Consider the following 12233-nt stretch of genomic DNA (forward strand, 5'->3'; position numbering starts at 1 on the left):
CCCAAGACGGGAAGGTCGTGACAGAGAGGTCAGACTACATGCGATCCCTGGGGAAGGTAATGGCAACCCACCCCAGTATTCTTGCCGTGAAAACTAAATGGATCAGTACAACCAGTTTGTTGTTGTTTATTCGTTTAGTCGCTTCCGACTCTTCGTGACTTCATGGACCAGCCCATGCCAGAGCTTCCTGTCGGTCGTCAACACCCCCAGCTCCCCCAGGGATGAGTCCGTCACCTCTAGAATATCATCCATCCATCTTGCCTTTGGTCGGCCCCTCTTCCTTTTGCCCTCCACTCTCCCCAGCATCAGCATCTTCTCCAGGGTGTCCTGTCTTCTCATTATGTGGCCAAAGTATTTCAGTTTTGCCTTTAATATCATTCCCTCAAGTGAGCAGTCTGGCTTGATTTCCTGGAGGATGGACTGGTTTGATCTTCTTGCAGTCCAAGGCACTCTCAGAATTTTCCTCCAACACCACAGTTCCAAAGCATCGATCTTTCTTCGCTCAGCCTTCCTTATGGTCCAGCTCTCACAGCCATATGTTACTACAGGGAACACATCAGTACAACCAGAGAGCCTATTAATCTCTCAAATTTGGCCCCTAGCCCCTTTTATAGTATGGCCCTCAACGTATCATGTAAAATCTGCTGCATTTCTCAAACTGATGGAAGTTGTCTACTCCTATATGACACATCACCCTTCAGAAAATTGAAGATGGCTATAATTTCATAATTGTCTCTTCTCTAGTCCAAATATCCCAAGATTATTTAACGTCATATGATTTGATCGTCAGTCCAGGCTACTAAGACTTGTAGTCTTATGGATTAAAAAAAATCTTTCTGCATAAACACACAGAAGATAGATTGATAGATATCTCTACATACTGTAATATATTTCTCCTGTATCAGGACCACTCATTTACTGTGAATTAGAGATTGGCAATCCTGTGCATTGGGAGGCACACTTATTTTAATATATACACACTTCTCACAAGCAACGTTTCTATTATAAAATGTCTTTTGTATGCATTTTCTTAATATATTCATTTAAACTTTTTTTTTAGTTACAAGCTGTGCTGCAAAATTCTAAGAAGTGCTCATGTCAGCATGCATTTACATTTTGGGTTCCATTATATTCAGGAAGTCTGAAATTGGTACATTTACATTAAGTTCGGACAGGACAAATATATCCTCCATTTTATGCCCACTTAGGCTGTATGTGTCTCACTCTTTATTAGGGAGCTATATATATATATATAGAGAGAGAGAGAGAGAGAGACAATATACCCTCAATTGTTCACGTGTCTAAAAGTGTGCTGAAATCTGCCTTTCCCCCTATCTCATTATTTAAATTCCCTTTAGAATCACTTTCTGTCTTGATTTTTTGCAGCAAGGTGGGGAAAAGTACAGTTGATGTTATTTTCTGCTGTACATTTTTCTGTTACTCTTCAGCCTCCCTTGCTGTTTTGTTTCCAGTCTAAAAAAAACTCTCAAGATTAATCCTTTGGAGTATCTCTCTTTGGGATTTCAAGGAGGTTGCAGATCTTCAAATAGTGGTTGCTAGGATGCTTACAACATCCTTTGACCAACTTATAACAACCACACCCCATGAAAATTCATGTTAGCATTTTTATTTTAACTGCTTTTCCATGAGAATGCTTTGAATGCTTTGAAAGATGCAGAAAGAATGAGAATGCTTTGAAAGATGCAGAAAGCATCTTTTGACTTAGCACTCAACAGGTCAGTCTGCCTTTCCCACTATTGCTAGGAAGCTGAGAAGAAACTAAAAGAGAGTTGGGCAACGTGTGATCCAAAGACTGCATATTGTCCCCAAGCATCTTTTTATGACCCTTGAGACTCCTGCTGACCTTTATTGCTCCAAACTGGTCCCTCATGGAGACAGGACAGAATTATAAGACCCTAAAATGACCTCAGCTAGATTTTTTTTAAAAGTAAAACTCTGTATTTTCCCAAACCCAAGGGAATCCCCTCAAACATTTTAGTCCAACCTATGTATGTGACACACCTACTTTGCTTCATTGCCTCCAAAGATTGTCTAGTGCTAAACTAGCTTTATCTAAAGATATTCCTGCATCAGCCTTATGTCGGAAGGCAATGCCAGTTTTTTTCCTTGTATAACTTATCATCTGTGCTTCTCTTATTGTAAATAACAACCCCTTCGTTCAAAGAAAGGATATTTAAAGCCATTTGTAATTTGAAAATTGCTATGGGAGGTGGAGAGCATTCTGGGTTTTAACCGTTCCTAATTATGCTCTCATGAATATGTATTGCCCACCTGTGTGCTCAATCATTGCAGAGAGAGCAGAAGGCAGCTCTATAAAGTGGCTCCTTTCCCTGTGCTATCTTATAGGGAAAACATCCAGGTGAAATTCACCACTTCCCTCTGCCTATATGGGATAATCTTCTTGAGCTAGAATGAACTTCACAGCTTTCTCCCGATGCAATTAAGACAAATCCACCTGCTTTCGGCTTCTACCCTGCCTGGTTTGTTCCTCATCAAAGGATTATTGCTTATTCAGTGGAAATTATTGCAGTGGCCTAAAGTGCGTTGTCAGAATTCTGACTGCCACCTTTTACCTGTTCTGTTTGCATCTGCAGAACAGTCTAATCTGATGATGTCAACTGGCACCAATATATGCTATTCCATATGCATGCCTTGAGGTTCAAAAGAGGATGCTGTTATTAGACTTTTAATACATGCTGCATTTTTTTCCCTTTGGATCATGTGGTGAGTGTATGGTCAAAATGCCTGCCATGGGAGATTTGCTTCCTCACAAAATGGCCATTTCTCAGAAGGCAAACTGGTCCCTCAGGTTGCCCTTTACAATCCAAGTGGGACTTTTGTATAGCCCAAAAGCATTCCTAAAAATAAATACAATGATATAGGCTGGTGCTTTGCTTTGCAGCACCCCAGCAACCCCCTTCCCTTTTTAAAAAATAGTGCATACTTTAAAAAGTCAGATGCAACAGAGGGTCTGGTGGACTTCAAAGGAGGTTCTGAGGTATATGCATCATGCCACCTAGTCTTGTTAAATAAGTCCTTATCTTTGGATCTATAATTTTAATAATACAGATATTATTAAATACAGCTGATGTATACTAACATTTCCCTAAACCTGGCATCCATCAGATATACAGGTAGTCCTTGGTTAATGACTGCCCTGTTTAGCGACCATTCAAACCTACGATGGCACTGAAAAAGTAGGTTTATGACCAGTCCTCAAACTTACGATGGTTGCGATGTTCCTGTGGTCACGTGATCGCAATTTGGCCCCTTGGCAACTGGAGCATATTTACATGATCACAGCGTCCCACAGTTACATGATCACCATTTGTGACCCTCACAGCCAGCTTCTGACAAGCAAAGACGTGTGCCACCTCGCTTGGGGTGGAAGAGGAGATAGTTCATTGTGGGGGTGGCTGGCACCATAATACAGCCCCAGGGAATTTCAACATCTTACCATCTTAGGTTTTAGCTTTTTTAGCTTTTTTACTTATCTATTTTATAATTCTATAATTTTATAATTTTATAATATTTATATATTTCTAGAGTTTTGTTATATTGTATATTTATATTTTATAATGTTTTTAATGGATACAAATTGTTGTTTTAATATATTGTAAGCTGCCCAGAGTTGTGTTTGAGATGGGTGGTGGAAAAATGTGCTAAAACAAACAAACAAACAAACAATAAAGTCAATGGGAAAGTGTGAGGGAATGAAGCTGGGGTTGTTGTCTCCATTTGGAAAAAACAGCTACAGTCAGGCAGAAATGCTTCCCACCCCACTTCTCCAAGAATAGGCTCAGCTCATGCTTTCTCTCAAAGGGCGATAAAAGTTTACAGCCCCAGAAACCTGAGAGATGGGCTCATTCATTCATTCATTCATTCATTCTTCCCCACTCACACAGTTTCCTCACAAGCATCCATGCTGGCGTTCCAGGTGTCACGTCTGGATTGAGCCACACCCTGGTGTTTTCAGAAACATGCTGACATCCATTGGCAGCCTCACCCCACACAGGCCCTTAGCCTACAAAAGTGTGGGTGTGCAGGTGAAGAAGGATAAGAAGACAACAAGCAGACGAGGAAGCAGGAAGCAGCATCTGGGAATGTACAACTCTTACAGGCAAGCAAGAGGGCTCTCAGTCAGCTGCCAGGAGCACAAGCGACGGTAAGCAGCCCGTTGCAGTGTGATTCCTGCCTGGAGCTTGGCTTGGAGCTTGGCGGTAACCAGCAGAGGAGCAACCATGCTGAGGCAGCACCTAATCCCAACAAGTGCAGGAACTTCTGGAGGGAGGCAAAGGTGGTATGTCTTTACAAACTTCAAGGAGACTTTCATTAGTTATAAGGACTAGCCCTCAAAGACCTATTTATGTGGCTACATCAACCTGCAAAGCCTAGGAGGGTGGGGTGAACCCAGGGCCACAACTAGGGTCTGTGTCACCCAGGGCAAACATGGATTGCGCACCCACTTTGCTGCTCCCCAGTGCTCATTTTGGTGCCCCACCAGCGCAGCACCTGGGGCACATGCCCCAGTTGCCCCTCCCCTAGTTGCGGCCCTGGGTGAACCCAGGACAACAGCCTATTGTTAGGAAAGGTGTGTGCTGCGATAAAATATTTTGTACAGTTATCTTCTACATTGTGCTGGGTCCAGTCCTTGGAAAACAAACAACCCACACAGGAAGCCAGCAGTAAGTCTCAAGTTGCAGTCATGTGACATCACACTTAGCAACCGTGGGTGATTCACTTAACATCTGCAGTGGAACTGACATTGTAAGTTGGGCACAGTCACATGAGGTTTCACTTAATGACCTCTTTACTTAATGACAGAGCTGCCAGTCCCAATTGCAGTTGTTAAGTGAGGAGCACCCGTATTACAAATATAGTTCTCAGAGTTTCCAGCCAACTAGAATTGTAGTTCCAATATATCTGCAGGACATCTGGTTAAGAAAGGTTGTCCTTAACTTCTACCACTTGAAGGCACTGTTCTTAGCGATTTGGCCTAGAGGCTGAGATGTTTTAAAAAATGGTGCTAAACATGAGCAATACAGATGCCTCGTTTTGTTAAAAAGACAATAAATGTATTTTCCGGACTATACATCTCCAGCAAATTTCAAGTGGTCTTCTCCTGGGGATGAAGGAAAAGTGTTTGAGAACTACTCTAATCAGTACACATGTTTATGGCTGCATCCCAACTTGTGGATAAGCATGGCACAACATGTCCTGGCAATATCCTTTTTAGCAGCCTCAAGGTGTGTAAAATGTATTAGGTTTTGTCACCCATTACATTATTGTACTCTATTTATACTCTATTGCTTATTGCAGAGGCAATAGAAGCAGGAGCAGGCAATGGATACAGCAAATTTCATGCTGGTATAGTTTTCTGCTGATGATAGCATATTTGATGGATACAAAGAAAAAGAAAAAGGATGGACAGAAATTAGGCAGCTCTCTCTAAAGAGGGGGGCCAGAACACTTTGTAGATGGGAAAGGGACAGATAAGGCTACACTCAGACCAGCCTTTAGAAGCAGTTTCTTTTAGTTCTTTCTCTTGTGAAATATCTGCAGATGTCATTGGAAGTAGCCTGATAGCTCCTCTAATATAATTTGAATTATTCTTCATGCTCTTTTGGAATCTTCAGTGGACTGGAAGTGTAGAATCTCTGCATTCAGCAAAGGCGAAGGCTTGAATACCAGATGGGATCTGTGACGTGTTCAGATGAATTAACTGCATATAACTCAGCCTCCAGAATGCCCTTTCTTTTCTTTGACCCAGAACAAGAATGGGAAATGTGTTGCTTCTTTCATCATCCTAGCCACAATAGTGACCTACCCTGGACTAGGGGAGTACCTTATAGGATTTTCCAAGGCTACTGGTCATGATGGATATATATTACCTCTGGATCAGACTCAGCAAACTTCTGAATACCATGTCCTGGGAAACAACATAAGGAGAAATGTATTCTCCTGCTTGTATGCTTTCTAAGAAAAGGAAGCAGTTGCCCATTGTGGGAAATAAAATGCTGGACATTGGTCTGCTACAGCAATGCTTAACTTACACTCTTAATTCTATAGTTAATATTATACACATAATACTGTGGATGAGCAAAAGGCCTGTTGCACCCTGTTGAGCATGTGAACTTCCTAGCATGTGGGAAGCACACTGAGGTACGAGGTGGACTTGTGGTTGGATTTCAGAGCTATTCTTATATAGCCTACAGATGTTTCTAGACTTCTAGGCCTGCCTTGAGACTGAGGTGGCTTAAGGTTGCTCTGTTGCAAAATGTCAATAATAGGCCATGACTAACAAGAACCTGCATCAGATACCACTAAAGTCTGATAGAAGAAAGTCCTTTGTATAAATGTTGTAAATGGTAACACAAAATAAAGGCAGAAATGCCTTCTCAAATTATTTCATTTGTTTATTTACTTATGAACAATATTTATGTTGTTGTTGTTTATTCGTTTAGTCGCTTCCGACTCTTCGTGACTTCATGGACCAGCCCACGCCAGAGCTTCCTGTCGGTCGTCAACACCCCCAGCTCCCTCAGGGACGATTCCGTCACCTCTAGAATATCATCCATCCACCTTGCCCTTGGTCGGCCCCTCTTCCTTTTGCCTTCCACTCTCCCTAGCATCAGCATCTTCTCCAGGGTGTCCTGTCTTCTCATTATGTGGCCAAAGTATTTCAGTTTGGCCTTTAATATCATTCCCTCAAGTGAGCAGTCTGGCTTGATTTCCTGGAGGATGGACTGGTTTGATCTTCTTGCAGTCCAAGGCACTCTCAGAATTTTCCTCCAACACCACAGTTCAAAAGCATCGATCTTCCTTCGCTCAGCCTTCCTTATGGTCCAGCTCTCGCAGCCATATGTTACTATGGGGAACACCATTGCTTGAACTATGCGGACCTTTGTTGTCAGTGTGATGTCTCTGCTCTTAACTATTTTATCGAGATTGGTCATTGCTCTTCTTCCAAGGATTAAGCGTCTTCTGATTTCCTGACTGCAGTCAGCATCTGCAGTAATCTTCGCACCTAGAAGTACAAAGTCTTTCACTGCTTCTACATTTTCTCCCTCTATTTGCCAGTTATCAATCAAGCTGGTTGCCATAATCTTGGTTTTTTTGAGGTTTAGCTGCAAACCAGCTTTTGCACTTTCTTCTTTCACCTTCATCATAAGGCTCCTCAGTTCCTCTTCGCTTTCAGCCATCAAAGTGGTATCATCTGCATATCTGAGATGAACAATATTTATAACCCTCCCCAATCCCAGAGGACTTTGGGTGGCATGCATCACAAAAACAAAATAGAAAATGAACTTAAGAAAAATCCTCTAATCTACATATCTGTGATATTATGTGAAGAGCTAGTTCTCTGGAGGAGGCTGAAAGGTTGGGAAAAGGAGAGAGAAGAAGAGGACAACCAGCAGCATAATGGTTGGATTCAATTACAGCAGCAATGGGTACACCATTGGAAAACCTGAAGGACCAGGTTGGGAATAGATGACTTGACTTAATGGCACATAATCAGTATCTTCAGATCACATTGTATATGCTCCAAAATAAAGGCTAGTTTTAACATGTGTCATTCAGTGCTATGATCAATTGTGTTTGCTATGGAAGCCATGAACTTGTGAGCTGCATGAAGCTCCTTCCTCAGGACATGGTGGTTGAAATCACCAAAGACCAGAAGCTTTAGGAATTCCAACCCCAGCCTCAAGGCTGGAATTCCCTTCAATATCACTTAAGTCCTAAATCAAGAGAATAATTAAATCATGTGGCCTGTAAAAGCTCTCCACAGGAGCATTTTGCTCAAATATTTAATTAATAATCATGAGCTAAAATGAATAGAAGAGGAAAAACATTGAGAGGTCGCTGTGATCGATTTCATAAACCCTTCAGTGCGTTAGAGTCTTTATCCTTAAATATTTGGGCAACAGCATAAGCTTATTAAGTAACACATCCTCTTTTTTGATCTTTTAAATGAATTACATTTCCTCATAATTTACGTTCTTAATTACCCAAAGGTGTCAACAAAGAAAAGTTTGTTGGATTAAAAAGTAGAACAATATTTTAGTTATGAGAGAGAAAAAAACAATAACAAACAAACCGTACTGAGAAACTTTTCCCAATAGTTATGGTGAAGAAGAAAAAAACATAGGAATACTCAGGAAATACCTATTCATTTGGATGACTTTATAACTTCAGGATCAGTACTAAAGAAACTGACTGATTATGGGACCTGATCCTATTCATTATCATTGAGAGATCCTGGAGAAAAGTTGATGAGCAGATGACTGGAGAAGGGCAAATGTAGTTTTTAACTTCACGAAAAAAGATTCAGAGAATTAAGAGAAGTCATTTTGACAATGATACCTGGGAAGATTCTAGAGCAGAATATAAAGATCTTGAGCTATAAGTATCTCAGAAATGATGTAAAAATGCCATGTGGAACATGAGGAACAAAAGTTTGAAATTTACTTTGAATTATAACTTAAAAGAGAATTTTTATAAAATGCTGTATCATTGGTATTTAACTCCTGATAAGGTGTCAAAAATGTATAATGGAGTAACAAATGTTCTCTTGGTGAAGGAACTTTTTATCATCTTTGGTGGACTTTTGAAAAAGCCAGAAAAATTTGGGACCAAATATGTGCTAATATTCCAAAGATCCTTCAAGTGGACTTACCAAAAAACAACAACAACAACAGAACTGTTTCTCTTGGGTCTGATGGAGAAGCAGCTTGAGAAACAACACGGGACTTTGCTTTTATATATGATTACAGCAGCAAGAATTTTATATGCACAAAGGTGGAAAGATCCACAAATACCTACAGTGGACGAATGGATGGTTAAACTGATGGAACTGGCCCGAATGGCCAAGTTAACAGCGTTGATAAGAGAAAATACTGTGTCTGGATTTGTCACTATTTGACAACCACTTTCAGACTATTTGCTTGTGTCAGAAAAAAATGAGTTTTGATTTTGGGTTTTAATGATTAAATGGTTTGATTTGATAGAAATAATATTACTAAGGTTTAACTAATGGTAAGAGATTATATTTGTAAATGTATTCATATTTGTATTGGAGAAGGTCAGAAGTCCCTTTCTGTTTCTGTTGTCTCTCTGTTCCGCACTTTTATAGTTTTTCTTTTTTCTTTAGTTCTATAGTATATCTGTTCTATATTCTATATTTTGTATTTTAATTATATTCTGAAAACTAATAAAGTTCTTTAAAAAAAAATGTAAAAATGACCAAAGTCAGCTTAGAGTTATCAAGAACATAACTTGCCAGGCTAATCTTTTCTTTTTTTATATAAGAATTTTATTAAGTTTCAGACAAAGATAAAAGATACAGAAAAACAAAAAAAACTACAAAGAAAAAGAAAAAAGAAAAAACTAAAAAAATGTGAAAACACAAGAGAATTTTTTTAAAGTTACAAAAAGGGATGACTTCTAACTTTTAACAGCAAGGATGTACAACAATTTTCCATAATCAATCCCTTACTCTATATTAAACCAAAATCACATTATTTCTATAAATCATTCCATTGGCACATTATAAAAATCGCTGAGTACAGTTGCTCCATCCCCTTATATTAAAAAAAAAGAAGAAATATATATATACAGTATACACACACACACACATACATATACACACACACCTCCTAATCAATTACCCCCTCAAGGATAACATTTATTTAATTATTTCCTTCCTACTACTATGCTACACATTCCCGTCTAATAAAGATCAAACCAAAAAGCATATAAATTGTCTAGCATTATACTTGATAATACAACAATTTTAATAAACTTAATCTTGTTAAACCCAAAACCAAACAATATTTTTATACCTTAGTAATCTTAATCCAAATAATTAAAGATAAATGAAATCAGCCAAACCCTAAAAGCAATCCAAATAGATATTCTTAAACCTTTATCCAATTTCAAAATAGACCAAAGCATTTACATCTCCTCACAATGCGCACAGAGCTTTTTTCTTACAGAAATCAAACAGCCCAACTGCCCCCCTCAAAAACTCCGACTTCTCTTCAGGAAGCCTCCCATACATAATAACCCCTTCTTTTCCATGGCATTCCATCAGAAGATTAATTTCATTTACGACTTGCAACTCCGTCTCTCACTTTAACTTCTTCAACTCGATTATCCAATCTTCCTCCAGCATTTCAACAGAGATTGAAGAGACATTTCTGTTGCTGTTAAATTCTTCAATACCATCCATGAAATCCCCATCCAAGTGACACATTTTAAAGCTTGTATTTTCCACAATGTCCTGAATGCCTTGCATAAAAACTTGGTAAGAATCAGAAAGAATCTGTCTGAAATCTCATTGGAAGTCAGAGAAAGTTTGCTTAAGATCCTCCATGACTCAAGCAGTAGATTATGGTGACCCCAGGAGCTTAACCAGTGAAAGTCAAAGATATGAAAGAATTCTGGAATGTGTTTACACAAGTGAAAGTGATAAGCAGACAATTCCCTAGGGAAAGTAGAAGTAGAAAACTAAAAGTTCAAAACAGCCAATTCAATGTGTAGGAAAACGTTAATATCTTCAAATTTAGTACAAAAATAATAACAGGGAGACAATTATTTACTCTCAATTCTTCTTAATATTTGGATGGAAAACAAGCCAAAACTTAAAAAGAATTTAAAAAAAATAATCCCAAAAATAATTGTAAGCACCAAGAGAACAGCTTCTTCTTGCTGTAGAAAGCCTCTCTTAGCATATGCATACTTAAAAAAATATATAAATTGGGTGATTTAGAAATGGGGTGGCTGGTCTTAATGTCCTTTTAAGGCTACAGTGAGGCTTGGAAAATGGTGACATCCCAGCCTCCCGGCTACTTTTACCAGTTGAGCACAAATGCTGTTTGCAATCTTCTGGCTGCAAGCCACCATCCGGAGGACAGATGGGATGATTCTAAGTGTTTTCCTTTCCCGGAAAAACACTCCTGGGCTTCAGAAAAAACCTGCCTGAGCCCCCCCAAAAATGCTAGGTTGTCAGTTCTGCCCGCTAAGCCTGCGGGCACAGCTGTTCAGTCTGCCATGTCCCCACCAGAAGTTCCCAGGCTAATCTTTTCTCATTTATTGATTATTATCTTCCTTTGTAGATTGTGGGAATGCTGTAGAAATAATATATCTTGGTTATGAAGTTAGCTTGAAGAGCAGTCATCTGTAGCTCCTCATCCATTGGATGGAGCCCTTTATCCTTTAACATTTTTACTGAAGATTTAGATGAAAAGGGTAGAGAAAATTCTTATCAAATATGCAGATGATACAAAATGGGTGGCATGCCAATAGTCTTGAAAACAAAAATTAAATTGAAAATTAAATTGAAATGTTAGAGAAGTAGGCTTAAAATAACAGAATGGAATTTAACAAAATTATGCATTTAGGAAACAGAAAACAGATTCATAGGCATAGAATGGGGATATCTGACTTGGTAACAGCACTTGTGAAAAAGTTCTTGAAATGATAGTTGATTACAGACTAAAAGAGTCAGCAGTGTAATGTGAGTATAAAAAAGGCAAATGCAATTTTAGGCTACATCAACAGAAGCACAGTTTCCACTGAAACCATAATTCCACTTTATTCTGTCTTAGTCAAACTCCAACTGGAGTATTGTGTCCAGTTTTGAACACCATGATTTATGAAGGATTCAGATAAACTGGAATGGATTCAGAGAAGAGTAACAACAATGATCAGGGCAGTAGAAAACAATTATGTGAGGAGAGGTTGAAGAATTTGAATGTTTATCCTTGAGAAAAGAAGGCTGAGAGGGGAGATGAAAGATCTCCTGAAAGGATATTACACAGCAGAAAGCAGCTGAGATCTGTCTTTACTATCCCAGAAGACAGGATGTGGAATATGGGTATTTAAGTTACATTTAAATGTTAGGACAATACTCCTGTTTAACACTGGAGTCACTTATCCAGAGTGGTGGTTGGCTTGCCTTCACTGGATTTGTTCAAGAGGCTGGACAGCGATCTGTCATGGATGCTTTAAACTGGATTCCCTGCAAGCAAGGGAGTTAGACTTCATGGCTTAAATGGCCTCTTCCAACTCTATGGTTCCATGAATGTTTCCATTTTCTGTTTGATGATTTCAAATGCTAATGCCAGTTGAGCAGCCCAGCAGCTCAAGCAGAAATGGAAAGTGCTTTTAAATGCACTACATTTACATCACTGATTCGGTCGGCTGTTTTG

Source organism: Candoia aspera, chromosome 1, assembly GCF_035149785.1.
Source record: "Candoia aspera isolate rCanAsp1 chromosome 1, rCanAsp1.hap2, whole genome shotgun sequence".
NCBI lineage: Eukaryota > Metazoa > Chordata > Lepidosauria > Squamata > Boidae > Candoia > Candoia aspera.